The 26,871-nt window shown below is 42.8% G+C and overlaps 1 protein-coding gene across 12 annotated transcripts in view; it reads left to right on the forward strand.

Moving 5' to 3' along the window:
- Positions 1-26,871, forward strand: part of Sgms1 (sphingomyelin synthase 1) — a 257,862-nt gene that overhangs the window by 158,761 nt on the left and 72,230 nt on the right. For 9 of the 12 annotated variants that reach the window (XM_035441887.1, XM_027406400.2, XM_027406402.2 and 6 more), the window contains one exon: positions 1,397-1,478. The gene's annotated coding sequence lies outside the window, so the exon portion shown is untranslated. The other 3 variants (XM_027406404.2, XM_027406406.1, XM_027406407.2) reach the window with 3 other exon arrangements.

Here is a 26,871-nt window from a genome sequence, read left to right on the forward strand (position 1 = left end):
TGGGAGGCTGGAAGGGAAGAGGGAAATGATGTAATTATACTTTGATTTTTAAAAACTGCAAACATAACATCAATTTGAAAAATAAATGTTAGGAAAGTTTGTGTTACTGTCAGAAGTAGGATGTTAGCCTGTTTCCAAAATGTCCACATAGGCAGTCTATGAATTTACTGGGTTGCATACTATTGCCTTTTATAACAAGGAATTGAATAGTCTGTACTGTAATCATTACTAGTAACATGCTAGTTGGGATTTTCTTTTGAGGACACCTTGGATGAAGGGTCTACACACTCATCTCTGTGTGACTGCTCTCAATTGTAGGCATTCTCATTTTACAGACCTGGAAACTGAGCCTTAGATGGAGCAAACAATTTGGCAAAGATTACACGGCTGTTAAATAGCTAGGTGTGCTTCACACCTACTCATTTTAAACCTATATCAAATTGTACAGCATTTATCAGACTTTTAAAAGCTTCCTTGCAATGTGGCCAGGCATATAAAGCCATAGCTGGTCAATGAGTATGCCGTTCTCTGTGTTGGGGCTTTGGTCTTTCTCTGGAGGGACGTTCCTTCCCCAGTTTTATTGTTGTTGGCCAGTTCTTTCTGGCCCTGGATTTATATGGCATTTCTTCCTTCTCCTCCCTTCTTGGTCCATCCTGCACCTCCTTCTGGCTTGGGTAACTTGAAACCTCTGTCCTTCCTTCAGGTGACTATTGCAATACTGTTGTCGTTCTCTTTGCTCTCAGTTAGGGCATCAGTTAGGAAAGTTAAGTCATGTGCCTGTTCTGTCACTGTTGTCTGTCTGGAGCCACATGCTCTTCACATAAAGTGACCAATGCTTGCCTTCTTCAGGGGCACAAGTGGTGTGTTTCTATTATGGCCCTATGTGAAAAGAACAACACAAAGGTCCTATTCTTAGTTTGTGGACCCTACCTGTTACAAGATTAAAAACAGAGGTGAAATTCTGTTCTGAATGACTTCCTCTTTACAAAAAGCAAGCACTTTGCTTGGTGTATTCCATTATTGGGTGAAAGTACAAGGATCTTCAGTATTTGATGAGCTCAACATGTGGGCAATAAAGAAGTTGTAATCATTAAGTGTTGGATGTCCCTGTTGCCAGGACGACACCTTTGTTGGATCAAAGAATGCTGACCATGCCCTTTAACTTCCTTAACTGTCACTACCACACATACAGTAGGGGATATTTGATGCTCATTTAGAAATGAAGAAATGGAGGCTTGGGGAGAGGAATTATTTTCCCAAGGGTCTGTGGCTAGTAAGTGGTAGTATTTTGAACCATTGGGGCTTTTGTTGTTTTTATTGTTATCTCTGTGGTGTGTTTGATAGATGTTGTTAGTAAAGGCCATGCAACTAATGAGATCCCTTCTCCTGGTACCAGGTGATGGAAATGTACTGGAACACTGGGAGAAGCTAATATCTTACAGGAAGCCAAGATGAGAAGAATCTTTTTAAAATAATCTGTAAGTAAATTTTTTGTTAGCTCTTTGGAATGCTTTTAATGACTGAGTGAATCATTTTTAAGAAGTTATTGCAAAAGGACAGTACAGTCAAGTGAAGTAAATGTGTAAAAACTGAAAATGTATTGTAAGATATCAGTTGGAGAGGTGGCTCAGTGGTTAAGAGCACTGGCTGTTCTTCCAATGGTCCCAGGTTCAATTCCCAGCACCCACATGGTGGCCCATCACTGGCTGCAATTCCAGTTTCAGGAGATCTGGGCATTCTTTTCTGGCCTCTGAGTCACTGGACACATAGTGCTCAGCCGTACATGCAGGCACAACACCCACATACATAAAATTAAAATAAGGAGTAAGAAAAAATAAGTAATCTAGAAGCCTCAGAACATGATGCTGACACTTGAGAAGGTTGTTATTGCGTGTGAGCCTTTCTTTGTAGGACACATCATTTTCAGGTGAGTGCACCAGTGCTGATGGACAGAACAAAAGTAGCAGATGACAGGATTCCCTGTCCTAGGGCAGCAGTTGAACTGGGAATGGCACCTGAAAACACAGGTGTCCTTGCTTTCAGGGACCCCAAGAGTTCACTTCTTTAGGTAGCTCTTGCAGGTATTAGAAGTAATTATGAACAAAATTGCTAAATGAATACAATTTGATCAATTGTCCACAACTCTTCCCTCTCCATGTGTGGCACTACCCTAGAGAGGATGTCACACAAATATCTGCTCACCATTGGTAGGAAACCCTGGACAGACCCTGCAGACCCAATGCTTGTTGTATTGGGGTTGTTGATTGCAGGAGTGTGGTCTGAGTGACTTATGGAAGTGGGGATGAATCAAAGACAGCTGCCATCAGTGAAACCCTACCCCAGCATGGCTAGTGATTCACAAAAGCTGGAACCCTGGTGCGCTCTGCATGACTTGTAGGCAGGTCAGTGTCTTGTCTGGGCAACTCCATTAGCCTCGGTCTCCTCAGCAGCCCTGGCTGCTTATGTAACCTAGTACATCTGGTCAATTTCCAGAACTCCTGGGGACTTCTGAGTTGTTTATTTCCTGAGTCTTAATGAGCTTCCCTCTAGAACTCTGAGTCTTAAAGAGCCTCTTTTCCAACTTTCTGGCTTTCCATGAGCCTTGGAAGAAATTGTCACATGATGTTGTATTTTTGAACAATTGTTAGTTATTCAACTAACCTGCTCTAGTGCATTTAGTACCCGCCCCAGTTGATTGACCTGCGTATTGAATTTGATAATCCCTAGTATGACATGAGAGACGGCCATAGGGCTTTCTACAGCATCACAGGGTCACAATAAGTGTGGTTGCTTTCTGTCCGTATACTCCATATTGTGATTTACAATTCATATTGTGTGTAAGCCTTTGTTCTGACTCAAAAGATGGGCCAGCTCAAACATGGCAGCTCTGTGAAAAGATGCTGATAAATACTTGAGGTGGCAAAGTCCAGTAAGTGTGAGCACTATGGCTCTGCCAGAGGGCTTCTGCTGCCAGCAGGTTTCCGGGGGTGTAAACACTTCTATGCTTGATTGTAGCCGTCTCCATAGAAGTGGCCAAAGGCAGGTCTGAAAGTGCTATGCACTCTGTCGTATGTTTTTCTATGAATTAGATGTGGTAGTTGCAACCGGCATCAGGACCCTAGTCAATGGCAAAATAAACAGGAGTAACTAATTTTGAGTGTTTATTATCTTTATTTTTGGGTGTACGTTTAAGAATTTCAAATTTCTACAATTATTAAAGTTTTTTATTTTTACTTATCAGTATGGATATGTCTCTTTCCTTTCTCTCTCCCTCCCTCTCTCTCTCTCCCTCCCTCCCTCCTTCTCTCCCCCCTTTCTGTGTGTGTGTGTGTGTGTGTGTGTGTGTGTGTGTGTGTGTGTGTGTGTGTGCGCGCGCGCGCGCGCGCGCGCCCACGGAGACGGCATTGGAGCTGGAATTACAGGCAGGTGTGAGCTGCCTGATGCAGGTGCTGGGAACAAGCTCAGGTTTTCTGCAGGAGCACTAAGTGTTCTATCGCCTGAGCCATCTCTCCAGCCACTGTGGCCAACCTGCCCATGGCCCTGAGAATTTAGCTGTCTGCGGTAGTGGCATGGTCAGCAAGTTGGCTCCAACACAGCAGTGTGGTGGGTTCCCATTGTGAGAGTACATCAGAGCCCACTTCTGCAGTTCCCTGTCTTGGCTGTGATAGGAACACTTTGCTTTGGCTGATGACAGCAAGGTTTGGTAAAATCCACATTCTCATGACCATACTGCTTGTAGAATGGAAGGTAAATGCCAAGACTAATTTTGAACTTAAGTCTCTGTTCTTGGGGAGGGGGAGGTCATCCCACTGGCATTATTGAGCTGTGAGCTCAGCTTTGTGGCTGACCAGGGGCATCCCCTGTGTCTTCTGGCTGTTTGGTGACAAGGCTTGGAGACAGATCCCAGCTGTGCACTACCTTTCTTCTTCCTTCTGTCCCCCCCCTATCATCTCTACATCTGAACTCCTCTGTTGGTGACACCTCCAGGACCAGGCAGTTGGAGTACTTCTCTATACTTTTACTTTTGGCTCAGAAATTTAAGTTTTAGTGGAAAGCAAATTGCTTGCAGAGAGAACAGGCCTGAATGGCTTAACGTTCACCTTGGCTTGATTACAAAATCATAGGGAGTAAAGAGCCAGCTTGGATCACCTGGATCACATGACTCAGCGTTTCTTCTAGAAGTGCTTTCTTTTTCAGTTTCTCTCACTTGACCTTTGGAGGGGAATAATTGAAGCCTGGAATTTCAAAGTAACAGCAGAGATCATGGTGGTTGTTTTTATTTTAAATGTCCAACACCAAGCTCTCAAAACATTTGTTGTTAAGCCATTAAAATAAAGAAAAAAGGCCGGGCGGTGGTGGCACAGGCCTTTAATCCCAGCACTCGGGAGGGGTGGGCAGAGGCAGGTGGATCTCTGTGAGTTCGAGACCAGCCTGGTCTACAAAAACTAGTTGCAGGACAGCCTCCAAAGCCACAGAGAAACCCTGTCTCGAACCCCACCCCCAAAAAGAAAAGAAAACAAAACAAAACAAAAACCATGGGAGTATTTCAAGCATTCATTTGTGTCAATTCCCTGAATCAGATTTATATAATCTTAAAACATTCGTTTCTCTCATTTCCTCTTAAAAGGTATTTCTAGTAGATCTGAGGATTATTGAATTATTACAAAATTCATTCTTGTCTATTTCATGTGGAAGCTTAGAGTTAGCCAGAGTTGAGATGTCCTTGGATTATGAATTAATTACCATCCTGGGGCTTCCTCAGGATGAAGGGTCTTTGTAACAGAAAGTAATCGTGGGAGTAACAATTAATGGGGTACTTCAGAGCTAAAATACTTGATTTGTTTTATTATCTTGTTAGGATGGACCTTCTGTGGTATAATTCTGTTCAGATCTGCTAGTCGTGTGTAGTCCCTAGCTGAGTCTTGTATTATGTTCAGATCAGCACTTGTTTTGTGGGTACCTGCTCTCATGGGCTTTGGGAGTAAATTCCAGTCCAAAAAAACCATGCTAATTCCACTTCAAGAGTCAGTAATGAAGCCTTAACGAAGAAAACAAACACTTAAGTTGAAAGTAGTAAAGTAGTAGACTTTATAAAAGATGTATACTATGTACAAAGCACAAAGGGGAGAGATTCATTACCCAGGTGACAAGAGGAGTGGGTTAGATCAGGACGAGTTTCAGAGGCAGAGAACATTCGAATTGGGCATTTGCTAATTAGCGTCTCAATTTAACTATAAGAGTTAGCATTACTGATTGGAAAGAATTACAAAAATGTGAAAATTATTAAATTAAAAACTCACCAGCTTTGAAATACTAGCTTAGGCAACACTGGGACCTTGGGTAAATCTTGGTGGTGAGGGTGTAGTGAGATCTTTTAAATTTACATGACCAGCATGAAGTCTCAGGGAAATGGGGAGGGACTGCTTTTTAAAATGAGGGGCCCTAGTTTGCTTCTTGAGGCAGTGCCCTCTGGGTCAGCACTTGTGCTGTAGTGTTGCCTGCTACTGAACATGCCAATTTTCTTTAGATATCACCAGCTCAAATGATAAGTAGAATTGATGAAGAAGAACCTTCCTTTCTTCTTTTTTTTTTCCAGAAGTACATTCTTTTTATTTCTTTAGATGTGCATATACAGACACATACAAGACATTTTACATTTCCTAAGATGACTCTCCATTTCTTCTACTTGTATTAACTAAAGTTCATAAAGAAGTACTGAAGGACTGTTTCATAAACCTTATCTTCAGTAACCTCAGCAATGGAGGCTGAGAGGTAGCACCCCCTTCCCCATGAGACCTTTATATTTATGCTTTTGTCCACCAATGATCAGCTTCACAGCCTCCTGGTGAACTCGCATCATTAGCTCAATATCATCTTCTCCAACAAATGTCATTCATTCTTCTCTGCTTTTCCTGTATCGGCGGTAAAGGATGTAGGCAATTGCTGCACTTGCTAGGATTCCAAGTACCAGGGCTATTTTTTGAATAATGGACAAGCTTGTCCATGAAGTGGCCATTTTCTGGGGAATTCTCTTGTCAGGAGTCAAGCACCTTCGCCTTGCACCTTACTGTCCCCTCTGCCTGGTCTTTACCACGGCCCAGAAGCCAAGCAGGCAGCTATTTTGCAGATGCTTGCCTCACCCCGGAGGCATGTCCACACCAATCAATGCCTGTCTTGAAGTCTGACAATCGTGTACCCATGCAGCAGCCAATCCTTGCACCTGCAGTCGTGAGCAATGATACAGGGGTTTCTAAGGCCAGCCTTGAATATAGACCACAAGGAGCCTGTCTGACCTACAGATAAACCCTGATGATCAGCAGGAACTCCAGTCTTCAACAGATCGATGCTACTGTTTCCTTCCTTTCTTCTTTAAGCATGTGTCTGACATCGTCGGTGTCAGGCTATGGAGTATTCCAAGCCATGGGACCAGCTCCTGGGACCCCAGACCGTGTTGCATATGCTACTATCCATAAAGAAGTAGGCAGTGTCCTGCACTCCAGGACAATCCCAGTCCAATACTTTGTGAACTGTGTTGAAATGGCTGCACTTTCTGTGTGCTGGCCCCCAATTTCAGGTACCATGGCTTTCCGTTAGCTCAGTGAATGGCCATCTTCCTTGGCGTGTATTATGGTCTCATTCAATGTGCACTAGATTCTCAAATGTGTAGTTTTTCACTGAAGCAATTTGTACTGACTTGTTCAATCACTTGGGTGCATGCCCTTTCTTTGACATATAAGTCCTTTCATTTCATAGATGACGTGTTAATATAGTCTCCTGTCAAAAACGGATCAACATGTAGTTGCAACAAAATTAAACCCTCATTAGTGGATTGTTTGCTTTGATTTCTGTTTTTCCCTCTGGTTATTGGCTCACTTTTCCATGATGGATGATGTGTGAATTAGAGTTCATTATTGTTCTTTGAGATGCCCTTTTCCTTTGTCTTTTTATGTCATGACAGAACCAGTTGGTCTTGACTTAATAATACCTTAATTTGGGTAATTTGAAGATGGCCTCTCCAGGCACACATCTCATGACCTGACACTGTGTCAAGGAGATTGGTGTGCTCTAATATTCCCAGTGACTAGTCCTGGCTAGGTCCATGGAATAAAGTCAGGAGCTACAATGGCCTGTCTCCCTAGTAGTCTCTCTGTTCAGCAGGGCACCATTTAGGTTCTAGTTTCTTCAGGACTGAATTCAACAGTTGTCTTAATTAGGATGTCTGTTGCTGCAATGAATCATCATGACCAAAAGCAAATTAGAGAGGGAAGAGTTTCTTTGGCTTGTGTTTCCAGATCATAGTCCATCATTGAAGAAAGCCAGGACACAAAAATCAAGCAGGGCAGGAACCTGGAGGCAAGAGCCAATGCAGAGGCCATGGAGGAGCTCTACTTACTGGCTTGCTCCCCATGGCTTGCCCAGCCTGCTTTCTTATAGAACCCAGGACCACCAGCCCAGGGAGGGCACCACTCACAATGGGCTGGGCCTTCCCCCATCAATCACTAATCTTATGGAGGTATTTTCTCAGTAGAGATTCCCATCATTCAGATAACTCCAGCTTGTTGTAAAGTTGACATACAATTAGCCAGCACAGCAATTTTATGTTCTATTATTTCCAATTGCCTCTGAACTATGTTTTCACAAGGCACAGAGTACTTACTTATCTGTTTGCATATTTTGGCTATTTTGAAGATTTTGTTTTTGTTTCTAACTATATGTGAATGTGTGTGTGCCTGTGTATGGGTTTGTGCATGTGAGTGCATACTTGTGGAAGCCACCTCATGTAGGTGCTCAGGTCTTCTGCAAGAGCAGTAAGTGCTTGTAAGAGGTAAGCTATCTCTCTAGCCCCATTATTTTGTTTTTTGAGACCATGTTTTACTATGTAGCCTAAGCAGGCTTTCCATTTGTCTGCCTCCCCAGTACTGAGAATACAGGCACTTCTTAGACCAAAGTCTTCTAAATCTTTAATGCACAACTATGAAAAGAAATCATTTCAACCTCAGACAGGAAGAGGAAGGCACAGAGAGCTGTCAGGTTCCTCTTCCAATGGCTGGCTTCTTAGGTGTGGTGACTGTGTGGGTGTTGATTTTATTAGTATGTGCCATGATGGGTATCTTACATACATCCTTTTGAATGTATTCAATACTAGATGACCAGTAAAAAAATTTTAAGTGTGAGACAGTTTATACTACTGACCGTAGGCATTTTGTTTATGATGGCCGATCTGATAATCTTCCCCAACCAGCACCATTAAAAAACTTTTACATTTTCTACTAAAATACTTTAGATTGTGATTTAATATAGGCGGTGTTTTCTTTTCTTTGGGGGTACTGTTTATAAGTCCTTGATTTTTCAGATGTTACAAACTGTCTTGCAGTATTATAGATAGAACAGATCTAAAGTAATGTGTGCAAGATGGAAGTCACCGCCATGACCAAGGACACCATAAATGAATTAAATTGTAGATAGAATTCCAGGTGCATTTTCCATGTTTTGAATGAAGTCTGAGTGTGGTATTCGAAATATTATTGATGTCAGTTTTCAGATTAGTCCTGAGCTAAATGGGCTATTTAGGATGACCTGGAGATGCCAGCATCTACACTCTAAACATGATGTCTCCAGTGACAGGAACTCGACACAGCTAGGAAAAGTTCACTGTCTTTAGCCTTTAGTAAACGTTTAGAACGAATGCAATTTGTAACTAGGTAGAGAAATACTTGAACCAGCCTTCACACTAAGCATAAAGTGGATTTTCATGCTAGCTGCTGATATTCATTCCTGGGTCCCACTCCTAGGAAGTAGACCCATTTTCTTCTGATGGGATTTATTCCTCCCACCAATTTTACTAGATGGTTCTCTTGTAGAGCAGGACATCATAGATACATGGCCCTGGCTAGAAGGTGTGAGTCTTTGTTGAGAATTTTAAAAATCACAACTCTAAAACATGGAACGGTCACATAGTGGCAGTGCTGGGAAGGGAGTAGAAGGTAGGCTCCAGAGGATTTCTTGTCCCTGAAGAAGTCCGTGGGGGTGGATCCTAAGGTCAGCGAAGCTGTCCCAGGCATTCCTGTTGTTTGTGGTCTTGATTCAGTTCACCCCATCCTGGTGCATGGCCCATGATGCTTCAGGTGCCATTTCTGTTACACACAGGCTAAAGAATGCTGACTGCCTCTCTTGGTTGTTTATATTTGGAATGTTTTTCAGTGCCCTTTGTCACAATAGCAGCCATGAAGCATTAATTGGATAATAGGGCAGCTGCTTTCTGACATAGCTTTTTGAAAGAGTGGTAGTGTTTATTTCCACCTGTCATAAAAGCAGACATGCATTGACACTAATTAAACTAGTGACTGTGGGTGTGTGGGTATATGTGTGGCAATGCCTCTAGGTGTTTGCTCTCATACAAATGTAACATGACTTTTGATTGGACCATTCAAACAAATGTACCCCTATCATAATATGTGTGCGTAGGTGGATTTTTCTGTCCCTCCTGCCAGCTCCCAAATCATGACACAGAGGCTTATTAATTATGAAAGCTCAGCCAATAACTTAGGCTTGCTTCTAACTAGCTCTTAAAACTTAAATTAACCCGTTCTGTTCTCTGTTCATCTACAAAGTTGCCAAGTGACTGTCCTCCTGCATGTCTTGCTCCCTCTCCATCTGGCTTGTGGCTGACGACACTTCATGTCTCTGCCCTTCTTCTTTATAGTGTCCTCTGTACCTGGAAATCATGCTTAGCTATTGGCCATTCAGCTTTTTATTCAACCAATAACAGTGACACATCTTCACAGTGTACACAAAGATTATTCCACAAGGTGTGTGTGTGTGTGTTTGTGTCTGTGTGTGTGTGTGTGTGTGTGTGTGTGTGTGTATGAAAGAGAGAAGAGAATACAGTTGTCTTGAACTATGCTTTGATTACTTTATTATTGAAGACATTATTAAAGGTATGTAAACAGAGGTATTTGTGGCTATAACACATACATTGAGAGATTTATAAGCAAGAAGAAATGAGTGCTTTGGCAAATGGTCAAACATGTAAATGTTCTTTACTGGAAGGAAGCTAGACTGAGTTAACACCATTCTTCAGTGGCCTAGTATTTAGGGAACTGAGATTTGATGCAACACGGTGTTGTGTAAACTTCTCTTCCTTTCAGGAAGTACTGGATTTGCTTCCAGAGAAGCCTTCTGTATTGTTGGAATGTGTTGTAAAAAGCAGAGAAACACATCTGATGCTTGGCTTCTTCTTGGCAACTGGTTTCAAAAACTATAGTAGTTGTTTATTCTTGATGCATCAGCCAAGTTTTCTTTTCACCGTTAAGGTTGTTATATGACTTAGGCAGTGTTAGATCAACAACAATGACTGCTTAGAATCTGTTAAGGCCTGAGGGACATATAGAACTCTGAAATACACTGCTTGCCCCAGATGCAGTCTTACGTGGTAGGAGAGAGAGTAGGGAGCTCACAGAGAGGGGAGGCATGGATTATGAATTGTCTGTACCCCTTGGGGAAGGAAAGAAGACAGGAGTGGTCTTCAGGGCTTGGGCCAGTGAGCCAGTTCTAGGAGAAGGAAGGTTTGCGTGGATCTGGAGTAGGGATGTAAAATAACATCAGAAGGTCATGAGACAGTAAGCCCAGTGTGGGACATGGGAGGTGACAATGTGCCCAGTGCTCATGTGAAAGCCATGAATAGAGCAATGGGTTCTGTAGCAGTATCATTTAAAGACTGGATTCCATAATATAGAAGCCAGCTACCGATTAGTGTACCTCTGGGGTAATCTTTTTGCTTTTGCTTTTTCTTAACTATCTATTGAGAAGCTTTGTACTTTGTGTTGTCATTGTAGGTAACAAAAGCCTGGAAATATTTAACCCCTTCCTCTTGCGAGAATACTGTAACTATATCAGTAATGGTGGCTGTGAGAAATGACTTTTATGTGCTTTGACTTCTGATTGCAGCTGATGGCATTTAGGAAGGTTTCCTTCTTCCTGGGTGGAGCACCTGCTCTGAGTGTCAATTGAAACAGCAACCAACATATTACCTAGTATATAACATACTAGTATATAATATGCAATCAACATCGTTCACAAGGCATAATAAATAGCAGTAGTTTTCTAAATAAAAAAGCCACTGCTTTTAAAGATCCATATGAACTTGAACATTTGAGAAGCTGCCTTTAAGGAGACTGTTTTCCTTTTGATCTCTAAAGCTAGTGGCTGAGAGAGGAAAGGTGTAAGACTTGGTGGCATGCTGAACTTTGACATTTATCATGTGATGGTGCTGATGTGTCTGGAGGCCCAGAGGGAGGGGCCTTCCACTGAAATTAGCAGTTGGACAGCATCCAACCTCAGTGACTCTGGCACAAGGGACCAATGTTTGAACCAAGAATGGCAGAAATGGTACAGGCATAAAGGGACGACTTCCTGTCACACCTGTTCATAGTGAATTGCCAAGAGATGGAGGTGGAACAGAGAGGCTTCCAGAAGTTAGCTTCAAGGGTTTGTGAGTGTAGTGTTACTTTTATGGGGAGTATGGGAGAGCTTCATGATCAGGCTCCCTTCATGCTGGGGATTGGTTGCTAGACAGAAGTAGAAAGCCTATCTTGCTTCTGTCCCCTTTGGCCATTTGTTTACCCTTTCCAGTTCGATCTTCCTAGTGGAAGAGCTGGAAGAGAATCTCAGAGAGATGAAGCTGCTGTTCTGGTCAGTTACTGGCAGAGCCCAGACTAGGAAGGAAGGGCACTCTAGGTTCATGGTACAGTGTTCTTTCTGCTTTCTCCTGTTGCCTCATAGGAAGAACAACATTTTAGAAAGGTCCCACTCTCATTAGGAAGGCTAGAGAACATTTTGAAGAAACCTTAGCCAGTGGGATGATTGGCTCTAATGCGATCTGGGGAAACAGCTCAGCCTGTAAAGCACTTTGCTGTGTTTGCTGTTTATCAACTAGGACCTGAGTTAAAACTCTAGAACATGTGTTTAAAAAGCCAGACACCATGCATGGGTTGTCAAGATGGCTCTGGTAAGGGCTCTTGGAGGCTAAGCCTGATAAACCAGAGTTTGATCCCTGGAACCCACTTGATGGAAAAAGAGACCGATTCTGGTTAATTGTCCTCTGACCTCCACATGGGTGCTGTGGAACACCCTCCCACTCCCAATAGATAGCTAAATAAATAAATAAATAAATAAATAAATAAAATTAGAGAGTTGGGCATGGTGGTGTATACTTATAGTCACAGCATGGGGAAGTGAAGACATAGATCTCTGGGGCTTCAGCCTAATTGGGGAATTCCAGGCCAACCTTGTCTGAAACAAAACAACTAAAAACAAGTATACCTGAGGAAAGACTCAAGATTTTCCTCTGCTCTCTAAGCATAAACATACATGCATGTGCTTGTATGTATGCACATACAGCGCGATCGCACGTGTGCGCACACACACACACACACACACACACACACACACACACACACACACACACACGGGCAGGGGATGAGAAATTAAACCCAGGAGATCGGTTCTAAACCTAAGAACTTTTAATGTGCAACTTATGAACAAAATCTCTTGAGGTGGTGAGATGGTTCAGTAGATAAAAGTGCTTCCTGTTCAAGGCAGATGACCCCAGTCCAATCCAAGAGAGAAGTGACTGCTTGAAGCTGTCCCTGTCTCCCTTGACCTCTACACTTGTGCTCATGAGCTCATTCTCGAGCGCAGATACACACACACACACACACACACACACACACACACACACACACACACACGACTAACCAATAAAAATAACCTTCCTTCCTGTCAGAAACTCCATCAGTTCTAGTGATCAGTTCAGGTTTTAGTAGACCAGGAACCCAGGAATTAGTTGTACTGCTGTTTCCTCTAATTTGTCAAATTTCAACTATTTAAAATTTCTTTTAAATTTTTAAAAATATGATGTTTAAGTCACAGTGTCTAGATAGAATGTTTATAGTTTATTCTTGCCTTTTTTACGTGTGTTTAATTTTGACCTAAATAAAATCACTCCTTTAAAGACTTTTCTGCTAGTAATCCTTTCCTTTCAATTACATAATCATACCAAATCCAAGGAACTTAAACCACAAGCCTATGTTTCTCATGACTTAAAGAGAGTCAGACCATATAACACCAAACAACTATTTCAGCTCTAAAATTCTCTGTGTATTTTTAGCATAAAAAAGCATTCTTAAAAGTAAAGGCCAACTTCTCATTTAAATTTTTTTTTCCGTTGCAGTTTAAGGCATGGAACCCAGCACCTGGTATAAGTTAAGCTAGAACTTCCTCACACAGCTATATCCAGCCCCTGCCTCCCGGAAAAACAGACAAAAAACAAAATAAACAAACAAACAAACAAACAACAACAAAAAAAACTCTTTAAAACTATGAGTCAGAGTCTCTCTAAATTGTTCAGGCAGGTGTCCTGCTTCATTTCTGGATTAACTGGGATTACAGGTCCGTGTCACCAGGCCCTGCTCAGTCTAAGATTGCCTACAATAGTGGAGTTCTGGGTTCAGGACGTGGCATTTCTGAGTACCTACTCTGTGGGACGGTGTGCTAAGTGTCTTGCATATAGGGCCACATATAATCTGGCCACCTGTTAGGTGGGCACATTCCAGGTTCATTGCAGATCATTAAACTGCAGACCATTGAGCTCTCAGCCTTCTTTGATGGAGGTCTCAGAGTGCTTTGCACCGATTACAGCCTCAACTCAGCAACTTGTACCAGCAGAAACCCAAGGACTTCCATTGGTTATTATAACATGCTCAAGCCTGGCTTCAGAAAAGTTTCACAAACTTTCCAAGTCGTATCGTTCTTAAAAGCTTAAACTGGGCCGACGGGTGGGTGGGGGTGGCTGGGAGGTGGGGGTGGGCGCGTGAAAGGCTGCTAAACTCCACCTAAATCAGGAAAGTAAGTTCCGCCTTCATCAACAGTGAACGCGCCTATTGGTTAGGATTGCTCAGGGGCTGACTCACTTCTTTAGCCAGAACGGAGAGCCACGCCCTGCATTCCAAAAACCCTGTGCTGCCCGAGGCGCGCGGGCCTTGCTTCTGCAGCCCCTAGAGCTTAGTATCTTCTGTGCTTGAAGTGCTGGTTACCTTCCCAGAGGCCGTCTGCGGGGACAGCAGCCACTCCCCTGGGACGCTCGCACGCACGCACGCAAGCAGAGCCCCGCTCAAACTTGATCCTTCAGGAACTTTCTGGGAGGAGAGGTACGTTTGGCTCTTTGTGGGAAAGCAGTTCATTAAAATATTCTCCAGGGTTGTAGCCGCGCCAGATGGTGGGACTCCAGGAAAAGTCGGCAAGGAGCAAGCTGCGCTTGACTTCCACAAGGTACTCTGTGATTACCAGTGGGACTTACTTCACTTAGGAGTCGGACGAACCGGCTTACTAGATGGGATTCAGTCCTAAACTAGGTACTGTCTAGGGGAATCAACAAATGCGGCAAACTCTGTGTGATGCTGGCCGATGTGGTTCCGAGTATATAATATACAACCAACATAGTTTCAGTTTGGGGATGTCAGTGTTTCCTAGAGTAGGTCTTTGAGAGGTGACGCTGTGTTTACAGCTTGGCTACTGAATTTTAAGGAGCATGGGCTTCCTCTAAACTCACCTCTACAAAAAAAAAAATAAATAAATAAATAAAAAATAAAACCTCCCAGCCAATGTTGGAGCTGGGGAGCGAGCCCTCTACCAGGTGCCAGGAGGAAGCACGTGCTGCCTGGGTTTTCCAGAGAGAGTGTTTACTCTGCAGGCTTCTGCTTCTGTTTAGTGCTGCAAGGTGATTGCTCTTGTGAAAATAACCAAGAGTGCATGAGGGTTGCCCTCCCCCGCCTCTTTTTCTTTTGCTGTTTGTTTTTACTTGACTTGTCCCCAACAGGAATCTGAGCTCTGTTTTCGAAAAAGGACTGCGAGCAAATTTTCATTCTACTTTTAACCTGGTTGAGTGAGTGAGTGAGTGTGTGTGTGTGTGTGTGTGTGTGTGTGTGTGTGTGTGTGTGTTTTGCTGGGGATACAGCCCAAGGTCTCCCTCATGCTGCATCTCTTAATTCTTTGTCATGTGGTTTTACACTTATGTAGGAATGAACTTGGTAAGCTTTTAAAAAAATCTGTTTGCCCAGCAGATTTATTTATTTTGTACAAGTCGGTTATTTTATTTTATCTCTTGGTGGTGGCCGTTGAATCCAGGGCCTCTCATGGAGACAGACTTCTAGGGGTTACTTACTGTCCTGCTATAGCTTGAGGAGGTAGAGGCCTGGGAAATCGCTTTTGATTTCTAAGGGAATACACAGTACAACAGAGAGATGCTATCGGAAGTGGAGTCAGCATGTACCAGAAAGGCGGGCACTTGTTGTTCTGATGGCATAGGCAATAACAGAGACATTTTAAAACTCATCTGTGGTTACAACTGTGAACTTAGCTAGGGACATTATCCCTGCACTTCTGCATTTATGAAGCTATAGGCTGACACTTTTCAGTAGATGGAGAGAGAGCAGAGTAAAATTCTTTGCAACTGACCTTTCTTAGGTCCAAAAAGGAAACTTCTCTAGAAAGAAATCACTTCTAAATGGAGTAATTAAATTACCTGTTGGTAATTGGAGAGGCTAGTTACCCCTTCCGAGCCTCTGAGCGTCCAGCACCCTTTGCAGGCTCCTGGGCTAATTGTTAAGCCAGCTGCAGTGCCTGGTGAAAGGTAACAGCTTGGAAAGCTTGGATAACAACCTCTGATGTCCAGAGGAAAGTAGCTATAAGATGGGCAGTTAGAAGACCCCCTCAGGTGGTGAGAGAAAGGGGCAAACAGCCTGTTAACTCTTAAATGTCTAAAATCTAAAGGCATAGCTAAATGTGGGTGGTTCACCTAGCAGTTGTTACAAAGCTGAACACTTGAGGGTGTCCTTCTGTTTGCCACTGAGATGCTGTGCATCCACTTTCTCCTCACCCCCCATTTTCATAGTAAGAGGGGAGTGCATTACTCCTGCCTTGTAGTTAAAGACTTGGCATAGCCTGTTTTGCATTTCGAAGTCAGTGGCTTTGTTAGTTAGAAGTTAGCATTGGACATTTGTTATTTTCCCCTGTGGCTCTAATAGCTCTCAAACAGTGCCCGTTTTCTTTATGTGAAACCTCTCTCTGAGGAGAGCCTTGGTTTGAAACAGATTTCCAAGTGATTTTAAAGGTCCTCGGTGCCCCGTGTCCGAGTCTCAAAGTTCACGGCTTAATGTATTTACTCAGGAAGCCTGGGGTTTTCAAATATTAACTGAGCAAGCCCTACACTCTTGATGGGTGGGTTGATAACACGTGGCTGCCTCAGGGCAATCAATCTTTGTTGACTTTCCCCTATGCATCCTTCCTTCTCCTCAGAAAGAGCACGCTGGCTTTCTCCAAGTGTGATGCCAAGAGCAGGATCCTATGCCTTAAGCGGGCGACTGTACACACAGGCTGTGTTTGATGTGCTGTGTGGAAATAGTTTTCAAGTTAAGTTGGCAATTAGTGTTAAACTCGACTTTTCAAAATGGTGAGATGGGGGCTCTACAGAGAGATGGCTCAGTGGCTGAGAGCACGCACCTCAGTTCAGTTCCCAGCACCCATTGCCAGGCAGCTCACAACTACCTGTAACTCTAGTCCTAGCCCCAGGGAGATCTGGTGCCCCTAGCCTCTTTGGACACCTGCATGTATGCCTCCTATTTACATAGTTAAAAAATAATAAAAATGAACTTTCAAAAAGAACAACGAGGTAAAGGACATGGGTGGGAGTGGATAAAATTTAACTTGCTGGAAGGTGGGAAAGGTACAGTGTGTCTCACCAGTGGTGACCATCTGCTAGCATACCACGATGCAAGAAGACAATGCCGCCTTCTTGGAAGACCATGAGACACCTACTCTAGTTTACCCCACCCTTCACCCCCATCAGTCCATCTTACTTGGAACTCCCACTCACCTTTCAAGCCAAGAATGTCTTGGCCACCTCCTCAGATCTCTGCATCCTAGCTGTTCTAAGTGATATGCATGTTTGAGGATGTTGAAAGAGCAAAGGAGGGCTTAGGGGTGTAGCTCAATGACAGAGCATTTGCAAAGTACCCAGGAGGCCCTGGGTTCACTTCCTGGTCTGCAAAAATGAATTAAAAGAACAAGCAACAGAGTATGCCAGTGTGATGGTCTAACCACTTGGGAGTATTCTTTATTTTAGAAAACCTGAAGGAAAAGAAGTTTGCTAGAAATTAGATTTTCAAAAGCAGGTGGATGGTCATTTCTAAAGCCTTTGGATTTAGAGTGTGTTCTGTTGTCAAACAGAATTGCAAAATATATTTTTGTAAAGATGGCTGAGGATCACATAAGAAGCAAGCGATGAGGGCTGGGAGTGGCATTACATACCTGTAGTATTACTCCCCATTGGAAACAGAGGCAAGAGGATCTGGAGTTGAAGGCCAGTTTGGGTTACATTGTGTGACCCTCAGTATCTTAGTATCTGGCATATGCTTGCTAAAGATCACTTGTGTTTATTAACCTCACTTCTTTTTTAATGGAGGCATCAGGCAGGAATTTCAGGATATTGGCGTTATGTATGACATGTCAGCTTCAATACAAGATTTAATGTGTTCTGTGTGTTTTGTATCTGAGAAGGAATATAGATTCATAAGCTTGTCTTAATAACCAAAGAAGGCTGATCAGGAGAACAGTGGTGTCAGACTTAAGCAGTCTTGAGCAACAAGCCTTGATAAACCTGGAGATCTCGGATCACCAGGTGAAGTCCCCAGAAGATTTAATTCCCACACTTCTTGCATTGACTACAGATAATAACAAAGAATGGGGACTCTCAAGACAGGTCTTGGGTGACTTATTGGAACTCCTTGGGCCTTCATTTCCTTAGTCACAAAATAGAAATAGATGGATACTTGGTAGTTGGATTTTTCTTTGGGCCACCAGCTCATAAATAATGACATGAAAACTTATTATTCATTTGAAAGTTTGACCTTTAGGCTTGTCCCACTAACTCTTATAGCTTAAGTTAACCTGCTTTTATTAATCTATGTTTTACCTTGTGGCTTTTTCCTGCCTTTCATTCTGTATGTCCAACTCCTTCTGTGTCTCGATGTTGTCTCCTCTGCACCTTGATTATCTCTCCCCCTCCCTTCCCCTCTCTGCCTGGAAGCCCCTCCTATACCTCCTGCCTAGCTATTGGCCAGTTGGCTCTTTATTAAACCAGTCACAGCAGTATGTCTTCACACAGTGTACAAACATCCCACAACAATACTTACCTCACAGATGGTTGAAGACATTGAAGGATTGATGTAGCTAATTCATGAGAGGTGCTCCTGAGGAATAGTAAACATCATGCTTTACCCGTAGTGGTTGTTGTTGCTGAGGAGTTTTTCTGCTTTCATGGAACTGCTTGAGGCAGGTGATTGTGTCTACTGGGTTTGTATTTAAATCCTCTTCCTGAGCATGCAGGGCAGTTTTGGAGAGGGTCTGTAATCACTTGAGCCATGGTTGGAAGACACTGGGTGTGTTCACTGTAGAGAAGCTGGCATGTTACTTGTTTAATAGAAAGATGTAGCTGACCCCAGATTCTGTGTGAGCCCTCTGGTGTAACATGTGCTTTCCCACGAGAAGCTATAGCTTTGTTTGAAGAGAAATATGCACTGAGCTAGGCTGTAGGAGAGCTAGTTTCTGCTAGTTCCTGAATTTACTACAAGTTTTCCATGTGCCATTGTGTCAACTGACTCTGTGGTTCTCCTCAGAAACCAGTTTTCCCCTCTAGAGGACATAAGGTAATGTCTGGACGTAGATTTTATTGTCATGACTGGGGAAGGGTGGAGCCAGGCATGCTGCTGTCCATCTTACAGATGCTGGATGGTCCCATGACAAGGACATACCCCGTCCAAACTGTCAGTAGTACAGGATTGAGAAATCCTGGCTTAACAGTTGAGTGCTTGCTGTGTTTGTGAAATTGAAATAGCTGTTTTTACTTGGGTAGTATTGACAGCTACCTGGAAGAATATGCTTATGAGAGAGCCTTTGAGACTTAATATGTTCTAAAATCTTCAGGTGTCTGTAAGTTTTGTTTTTGTTTCTAATCATTGGTAGTATGATACAATAGCATTTGCATCATTCTCCAGAGGAATATATGGTGGTAGATTGGCGATAAGGTAAACCTATACTTGGACCTCTGCTCTCCAGTGTACCTACTATGTGATTTGAGTAACCACATGACACAGTCCATACTCGTCTGTCTTGAAATCTTCTCTGACAGCGCCATTAGTCTAAAACTCTTCCATTTAGCCTCCGGCAAAATTTTAAGACAAGGACAAAAAGCAGCCACATTCTTTGCCAAAATATCACAAAAAGTCTAGGCCGTTTACTAATATTCTTCTCTGAAACCTTCATAGCTGTACTGTCATAATCGACATTTCTCTCAGCACCATTGTTGTCCATGTTCCTATTAGAATGGCCCATTAAGCCCACCCACCCCCAGTACCCCCTTCCCCCAGCTTAAGGCTTTCAACTGTCCTCTGGTCTGAAGTCCACATTGTACCCTGCTCCTGGTACCATCTTCTGTCTTGATTACTGTTCTGTGTCTGTGATGAGACACCATGACCAAGGCAACTCTTAGAAGGTATTTAATTGGAAGCTTCCTTATAGTTTCAGTGACTTAGTCCATTTTCATCATGTCAGAGAACATTGTGGCACACAGGAGTGGTATGGAAAAGTAGTTGAGAGTTACATCCAGATCCACAGACTGAGAGAGAGGCACTGGGCTTGGCATGGGCTTATGAAACCTCAAAGCCCACCCCAGTGACATGCTTTCAAATCATTTCAAATAGTGCCACTTCCTAGTGACTAAGCATTCAGTATTAACCTTATGAAGGGCATTCTTATTCAGACTACCACACAGTATTATATGATAACCTTTTTTGGTTGTTGTTTTTATGAAGAGCATAATGGAGTTGGGTGGTAGTTACTAAAAACATGGTATTTGGCAAGAGCATAGAGAAGGAATTTGGCTTTTTAAAAAAGTTCCCAGATGACAAGCAAGGAATTCTTGTCTTTACTGCAGAAGGGCATAAACTTTTAAAAACAATTTTATGTATATGGGTGTTTTGCCTGCATGTATGTCTATGTGCCATGTGTACACAGTCCTGTGGAAGTCAGAAGAGGGTGGCAGAGCCCTTGGAAGTAGTTATAGATGGTTGTGAGCTGCCATGTGGGTGCTGAGAATAGGACTCTGGTCCTTTGCAAAGTAGCAAGTGCTCTCAACCACTGAGCCAGCTCTCCAGTCTCAGAAGGAGAGATCATTTTTAAGGGAGGCGAATGTTTTGTGAGCTGTAGTTTTGATCTCACAGGGAAGCACCAGGATAAATGCTAAAGGAAGAAGTGCTCAGGGGAAGGAAGATGTGCTTATTGGGGGGGGGGGTATTGTTCATGGTGGGTGCTGTGAGGAAAACAAAAGTCATTTACTTTATTAAGTCTTGAACTCACCAAGAAGTGAGTTTGTTTGTTTGGGAATTGCTCTGCTATAAAAGCTACCAGTGTTTGTGGGTAAGGGGTGTAATTCTGTGTTTTTCTTACTTTAAATATGGTTTCTTAATGTATTTCCTGGTAAGCTGTAAGCAGCACACCCGCCAGGGTAGGTGCAAAGGCCTTGTCATCGTAGGATGGAGGTATCATGTGACCACTTTTCTTGGCCCCTTCTCTTTGTATCAGGCCCCACAGTCGTTCTGTAGCAGCATGCAGCTCACCCACAAGAACATTTAACACATGTATTTTTTTTTTTTTTTTACTTAAGAGTATGATTTTTGTGTGATACAGCGCAGATGAGAGATTCTAGTGTTCAGTCCACTTGCTGTCTACATGTAGAGGAGGAATGTTTTGCAGTTTGTTGATTTTCCCAGTGCTGAAGGATTTTGTATTATTGGAGGGTGCTCTATTAACTGTGTTGATGTTGTTCCCTAGAAGGTCTCTTCCTTTGAAGTAAATTGTGTAACCTTCACCTAAGGACAGGGCTTGAGCCTGTAAAGGTGGCCAGTGTGAGCACCTCCCCTCCCAGCAGCAGGGGCAGACTTCACAGCTCATCCTCCCTATGAATAGTGACAAGGTAGGATCACAGCAGCCTTGGAGTGAGTGGCATGCATAATGGAATGGATTGGGCTTGAGAGCACACAGCTGAGAAATTGACTACATAGACTAAGATTTGGAACCCTTGGCTGAGTTAACCTGCAGGCTCACCTGATTCTCCTGATTGGAAAGAAATAGGAGGCGATGCTCTGCCTCTAATGGCCTCATGATGCCTGGAAGTTGCTGGGTAATCAGTGCTGACAAAACAAACAAAAAACACAACACACACATACACACACACACACACACCCTAGCTAACCAACCAAACAACAACAACAAAACCTTACTCTCAGAGAATACTTCTTGCAGTACCCTAAGCCAAGAGTTTAGTGAGTCTAGTCTGGATCTCTCAAGAGGATAACTTTGAATTTGGAGATATCTCTGCTGAAAAACCACCAGAGTCTATGGTTAAGCAGTGTGAAATCGTTTTTGTTTTGTTTTGTTTTGTTTTGTTTTTCTTCTAAGTACTAAACTAAAAGACTGGGGAAATTATAATTTTAGATGGCACCAACGATTGTGCTTTTTGAGACTTGATAGGTATTGGGTGTCTTCTTCATGCTAGACACATTCCTTCGCTTTGTTTACTTGGGTTGGGATGGGAATTGCCACATGCTGCAAGTGTTTGCATGCTGTGTACATGCATGCAAAGGCCTGGGCACCAACATCTGCAGCGTTTGCTGTCAAATCCCCAAGTTCTAGATTGTCTAGCTTCAAAGTATAAAGGTAGATTTCTTTGCAATTTTAGGGAGGCTGTCACCTAGAGGCCAAACATATTCTAGACATGGAAGGGGTAAAACCATTTAAAACAAATGGAACAATGTGGAACAAAATGGTCTCACCACTTACGTTGTAGGACATGGTGCATTTTAGAGTTTAATCATGAGAGCTCGTGTTGTTTAAATACAGGTGTGAGCTTGCATTCCTGTTTCCCATAAATCAGCTCTTGGAAACTCCTGGCCGGAAGCTTCCTTTTCCTGGAACATGATTGGCTCCTACCACACGTTGGTATATGTATCCCATATTAGAGCCAATAGGCAGATCACTTACCCCCTTCCAACCTTGGGGAAAAGCTCACTCTGAAAGAAACTGAAGTCAGCCTGTAATGAGTGGGTCATGGAGAAGCTGTAGAGAGGAAGCAGAGGTCCAGTGGTCTGCCAGGTAGCCCTGTGACCTGCCTCACTTGGCTCTGAGGGGACCTTTTAACAGAAATTGACAGAGCTAGAACGTGGAGGCTGAGGTAGAAGACCAAGTTCAGATTTTTTTTTCTTATCTTATGTGTATGAATGTTTATCTGTATGTAAGTCTGTCTACCACATGTGTGCAGTGCCCAAGGGTACCAGTAGAGGAGTCAGCTCCCCTGGAACTGGAGTTAGGGATGTTTGTGAGCTGCTCTGTGGGTGCTGATAACCAAAACTTGGTCCTCTGGAAGAGCACATAGTGCTCTTAACTGCTGAACTCTTTCTCCCAGCCCAGGAAGACAATTTTGAGAGGTCAGTCTGGCCAGTACATAGAGAAATGACCCTGCCTTGGAGCAGCACTAGCTGGTCTCTGTCTGGCCACCTGACCTATGGTGGGCTTGTCTGTGTGCTTTGGAGTACAGATTGCCTTGGTAGAAAGCCTGATAATGGAGTATGGGCTTGCTGCCATCCCTCAACACCGTAGAGTGTGTCTTCACACAAAGGGCACCATGTCTAGCCATGCAGGGAGACTCAAGCACAAATTGCTGACCCACGACAACTGTGCATCCTTAATGCTTGGAATTTGTTGTCCTCACCAGTCAGAAGGTTACCATCGAGACCTACGTTGTAGTTTGTTTCTCACGATAGGACATTCAATTGGCATTTTGACTTCAATGCTACTTTGAATGTGTTTAACACAAAAGTTTTGGGCCCCGCCATGAGCTGTGGTGAAACCAAGCAGATTCTTCACCAGGGTTACTCAGCTACCCCAGGAGTACCTCTCCTGACTGATTGTCCATACAGGAGTGTGATGGGCATCCTAATACTGTTACCTAATACTGTTATAGCTTAGAAGTATTGGAGAAAACTGAGTAGCATTACATGCCTATTCGCACAGGAAACGTAGGGCTCCATACTGTGAGTGACTCATGCATGAGTAAAGAAAATGAGTTGACTGCTGTAGTTGCAATTACAAGGCTTGTGAGCAGGCCCTGTCACTTCTCATTTCTATTGTACAAACTACCAAATAGCTACAGAAATCCTTGATCAAAGCAGTCATGACTAAAAATTTTAGTGTGGTTTTGTGTTGCTAAGCATTCTTAGAAGTTTATGAAATATGCTTTTTTTTTTTTTTTGGATCCAATATCTTGAGTGTTTTAGTTCTCAGAGCTGTGGCTCCTTTAAAGTTCTTGTAAATCCTAAGTCCCCACTACTGTACTCAAATGGTCTCCTCCAGTTAACTTCTCTTCATTGTGATTTTGTGTGTTGTTTATTGGTTTTGTTTGTTTGGGTTTTTTGGGGTTTTTTTTTGGCTTTTTTTTTTTTTTTCTTTTTTTGGCTTTTTGTTTTTGAGACAGGGTCATTCTTACTACAGATACTAGGCTGGCCTGGGAAGCTCAGTGTAATCCAGAGTGTCTTTGAACTCATGGCAATCCTCCTGCCTCTCAAGTGCAGGGATTACATATGTGAGTCGAGGGCTTTGTGAATGACTCTTCCAGATGGTTGATCAGCTAGATAATCTTCAGCCCAAGGGCCCGAGAGAGGCACTTCCTGTTAGCATTTGCTCTGAGGTCACTTCTCAGCTGACCTAGGAATTGGAAGCATTTACTTTATGTCCATGTGAAAGTCAGAGATAGGCAGTTAAGTGTTTCTTAAAGGAGAACCCTCAAAGAGAATGCCCTTCGTAACTTGAGCAGGACTGCGACTCACAGAGATTGCCTTGTGAAAATCGTGTAGATCTGGAAGGCTCTAAGGGAAAAGAGCCAGGGTGGACTGGGGTGTCTGCACAGGGCATAGGCCTGGAATGATTCCCCCTGGATTGAAGACGAAGAAAACATAACAAGCATTCAATTGTCACCTCTTTCCTGAGAGTGTCTACCCTTACTAGGTTTGGATTCTCACAGTTCCCTGCCATTTCCATCGTTCCCAGATTGTCACTGTGCCCAGACTCAGCCTCGTAAGAACTTAACAAGGTCATCTGACTAAGTTGCATATAGGGCAGGAACATGCTGTTGTTAGCTAGCACTGTTCCATCCCCGGTATAAATAAGGGAGTCTATGAAATTTCAGAGTGAAGTTTTCTCTGTGTAGCTAAACCATTATGGGAAGAAGATTCAACCAAGCGTTTAGCCTTTGAAGAACTCGGATATTCCCATGGTTTAAATATTGAATGGACCTTGTAGATATATGTAAACAGAACCCAAATGAATGTAGCCAATATAGGAAGCAGCCACCACACCAGGGACTCAAAGGGAGTGCCCAAAGGGAGAGAGAACCCCCCCTCCCCCCCCACACACAGCTCAGCTCTAGATTTTGATCCATACCTCACTGGAGAGGATGTGGCCCTGGCACACTACACTGCTAAGAAAGTAATAGGGTGCCTTGCTAGTAGAACTTGCTACCAACCTGCCTTCCAGATCTTGCTGAAAATTTTTCCTTAGAAGGGCCAAGGATAGCTGTTCAGAGGGAAATGTCACCCAGGGGGCATCTTGCTCCATCACTGTTGGAGACAGTCTGCTGTGTGAGGGCCCCGGAGACACCAAGTGTAGCTCCATGCTCCACAATTTCTCCAGTGCTGTGTACTCAAACTCAAACTGACACTATGCCAGCCTACAAGTGAAAAAGACACACGCAGGTCCTAGGTTTGCCACTTATGTCAGCCAACTACTAAAGGGTGAGTTTGTGTCTGAGAGGCAGTAGCTCAACAACTGATGGGGAGAAAAAAGAAATCCCATCTCAGGGTTTCGGATTTTCTTTTGTTCTTCCTGGCATTTGTTTTCACACTTTCTTCCTCCTCTTAGTTTATTCCTGGCCTGTCCCGGTAGTGACTCAATAAATACTAAGGGCTGATAGAAGATTAGATTTTTTTTTTTTTTTTCTTGTTTGCCTCCTAAGCCATGGGAGGCATTTGGAGCAACTTTTATCAAGTGTCACATGGCCTGATGACATTTCACATGTCTTGCTTAATGCCTGTGAAGGAGAAGAGCACCACTGAAGCTACAGTGGCCTGTGAAACCATTCCGGGATCTTAGCTCTGAGAAGGGTTTGACAATCCATTCCCTAGTTCTGATTTTATTCAGACGAGGTAGGTGTTCTGTGCTTTTTTCTCTGTGAGTTGAGATGGTATTCCTTCTAGGAGAGCTTGGAAAGACCCCTCTTCCCCCCCAACTTTGCTCTGCTAGTTTTCTTTGTGGTCTCCTGCTTCATAACGGTGCAGTGTGTAAGTCAACATTCTGTTTGAAACAGTAGATATACTCAGGCCTAACCTTGATTCGGAGTTTATGTATCTCCTGCAAGACTTTTGTTTTTCTCTACGTCTGGTCCCCCGTCTTAATGCCCCTAAAGAACATTATACTCATTGGATGGATTTGGGAGAGATTCAGACTTTAAGACTGATTAAAATTTTTTTCCTTATATTTTAAACTAGATTTTATTGGATAAAAATATCAAACAGAGTAGATAGTTACTTATAATCTTACATCCTGGTAACCATGATAACATAAAAAATAAGAGCAAAACATACTTGTGGTTTGTATTGAAACTTATCAGAAGCTATAGATGAGATGTGTTGGTTGCCATCAAATATGTTGGTGTACTTGTGATTTTTTTTTCCCACCAGAAACAAAGTATTTGTAGCATATCACCATTTGCTCTTAATAAAAAATGTTAAATTTTTATAATTCTGCAGCTAAATTTTCTGTACTTACAGTATTTTGGAGATCTTGTGTAACCACACATAGAAATTATGGCTTTTGGTTGCAGTGATTGTATGGTATTTTATTAAATAATATACAATAATTAATTTCACCTTTGCCTCTTTCTAGACATTTTACATTGACTTACATGAGCACATTTTAAGCATGAAAAATTAGTATTACTTAATATACATTATGTGCATTTTGCCTTTCTTTGGGCTTTTTTATTAAAACCATTGTTTTTACTTTAATGGAAGAAATGTTAAATATTCTTTTAAAAAATAAAATAAATAAAATAAAAGAATGATGCTGGTTGAGAAAACTTGACCATACTTTTTTGCTGTTTGGGGGGCTGAATAGTTACAGTTCAAGGCTATAGGGGGTATCTACACTGATCCTAGTCAATCCTACATTCATAAAGACCCATTTACCTAGACTATTTATAAGAAGTATTCATCATTGATGCCCTTCCCCTCTGTTGCGTTGGCCCCTATCAGTTTATTGGCACTCTGGGCAGGTAAGCTTCCAATGTCATTAACCTCAGAATATAGTATCTGGTGAGATCATCTTGTGCAATCAGAAATTGTAGGTAATTCTCTCTTCTGTGTTTTGAGCCCGTAGATTTGTTTTGTACCTGGTTCATGAAGCATGGTATATTGAGTGAACTCAGAAGCACAGGAGGTGAGAAAAAGTGAGTGAAACTAGAAAGCTTGGTTAGAGATTCATTTGAGGGCATTTCAAGCCAACTGGATGGATCTCACAAATCCACCCCTAGAATGTGCAGCAACTCCCTTTCCTGCTGTCTTAACTCCCAGTCAGTTAGTGTCTAGACATCTGGGGTGGGCTCCCAGGTAATGATAGCTCATTTATCTCACACATGTAGAAACTGAATAC

This window comes from Cricetulus griseus, chromosome 3 (genome assembly GCF_003668045.3).
Source record: "Cricetulus griseus strain 17A/GY chromosome 3, alternate assembly CriGri-PICRH-1.0, whole genome shotgun sequence".
In the NCBI taxonomy this organism is placed as follows: Eukaryota; Metazoa; Chordata; class Mammalia; order Rodentia; family Cricetidae; genus Cricetulus; species Cricetulus griseus.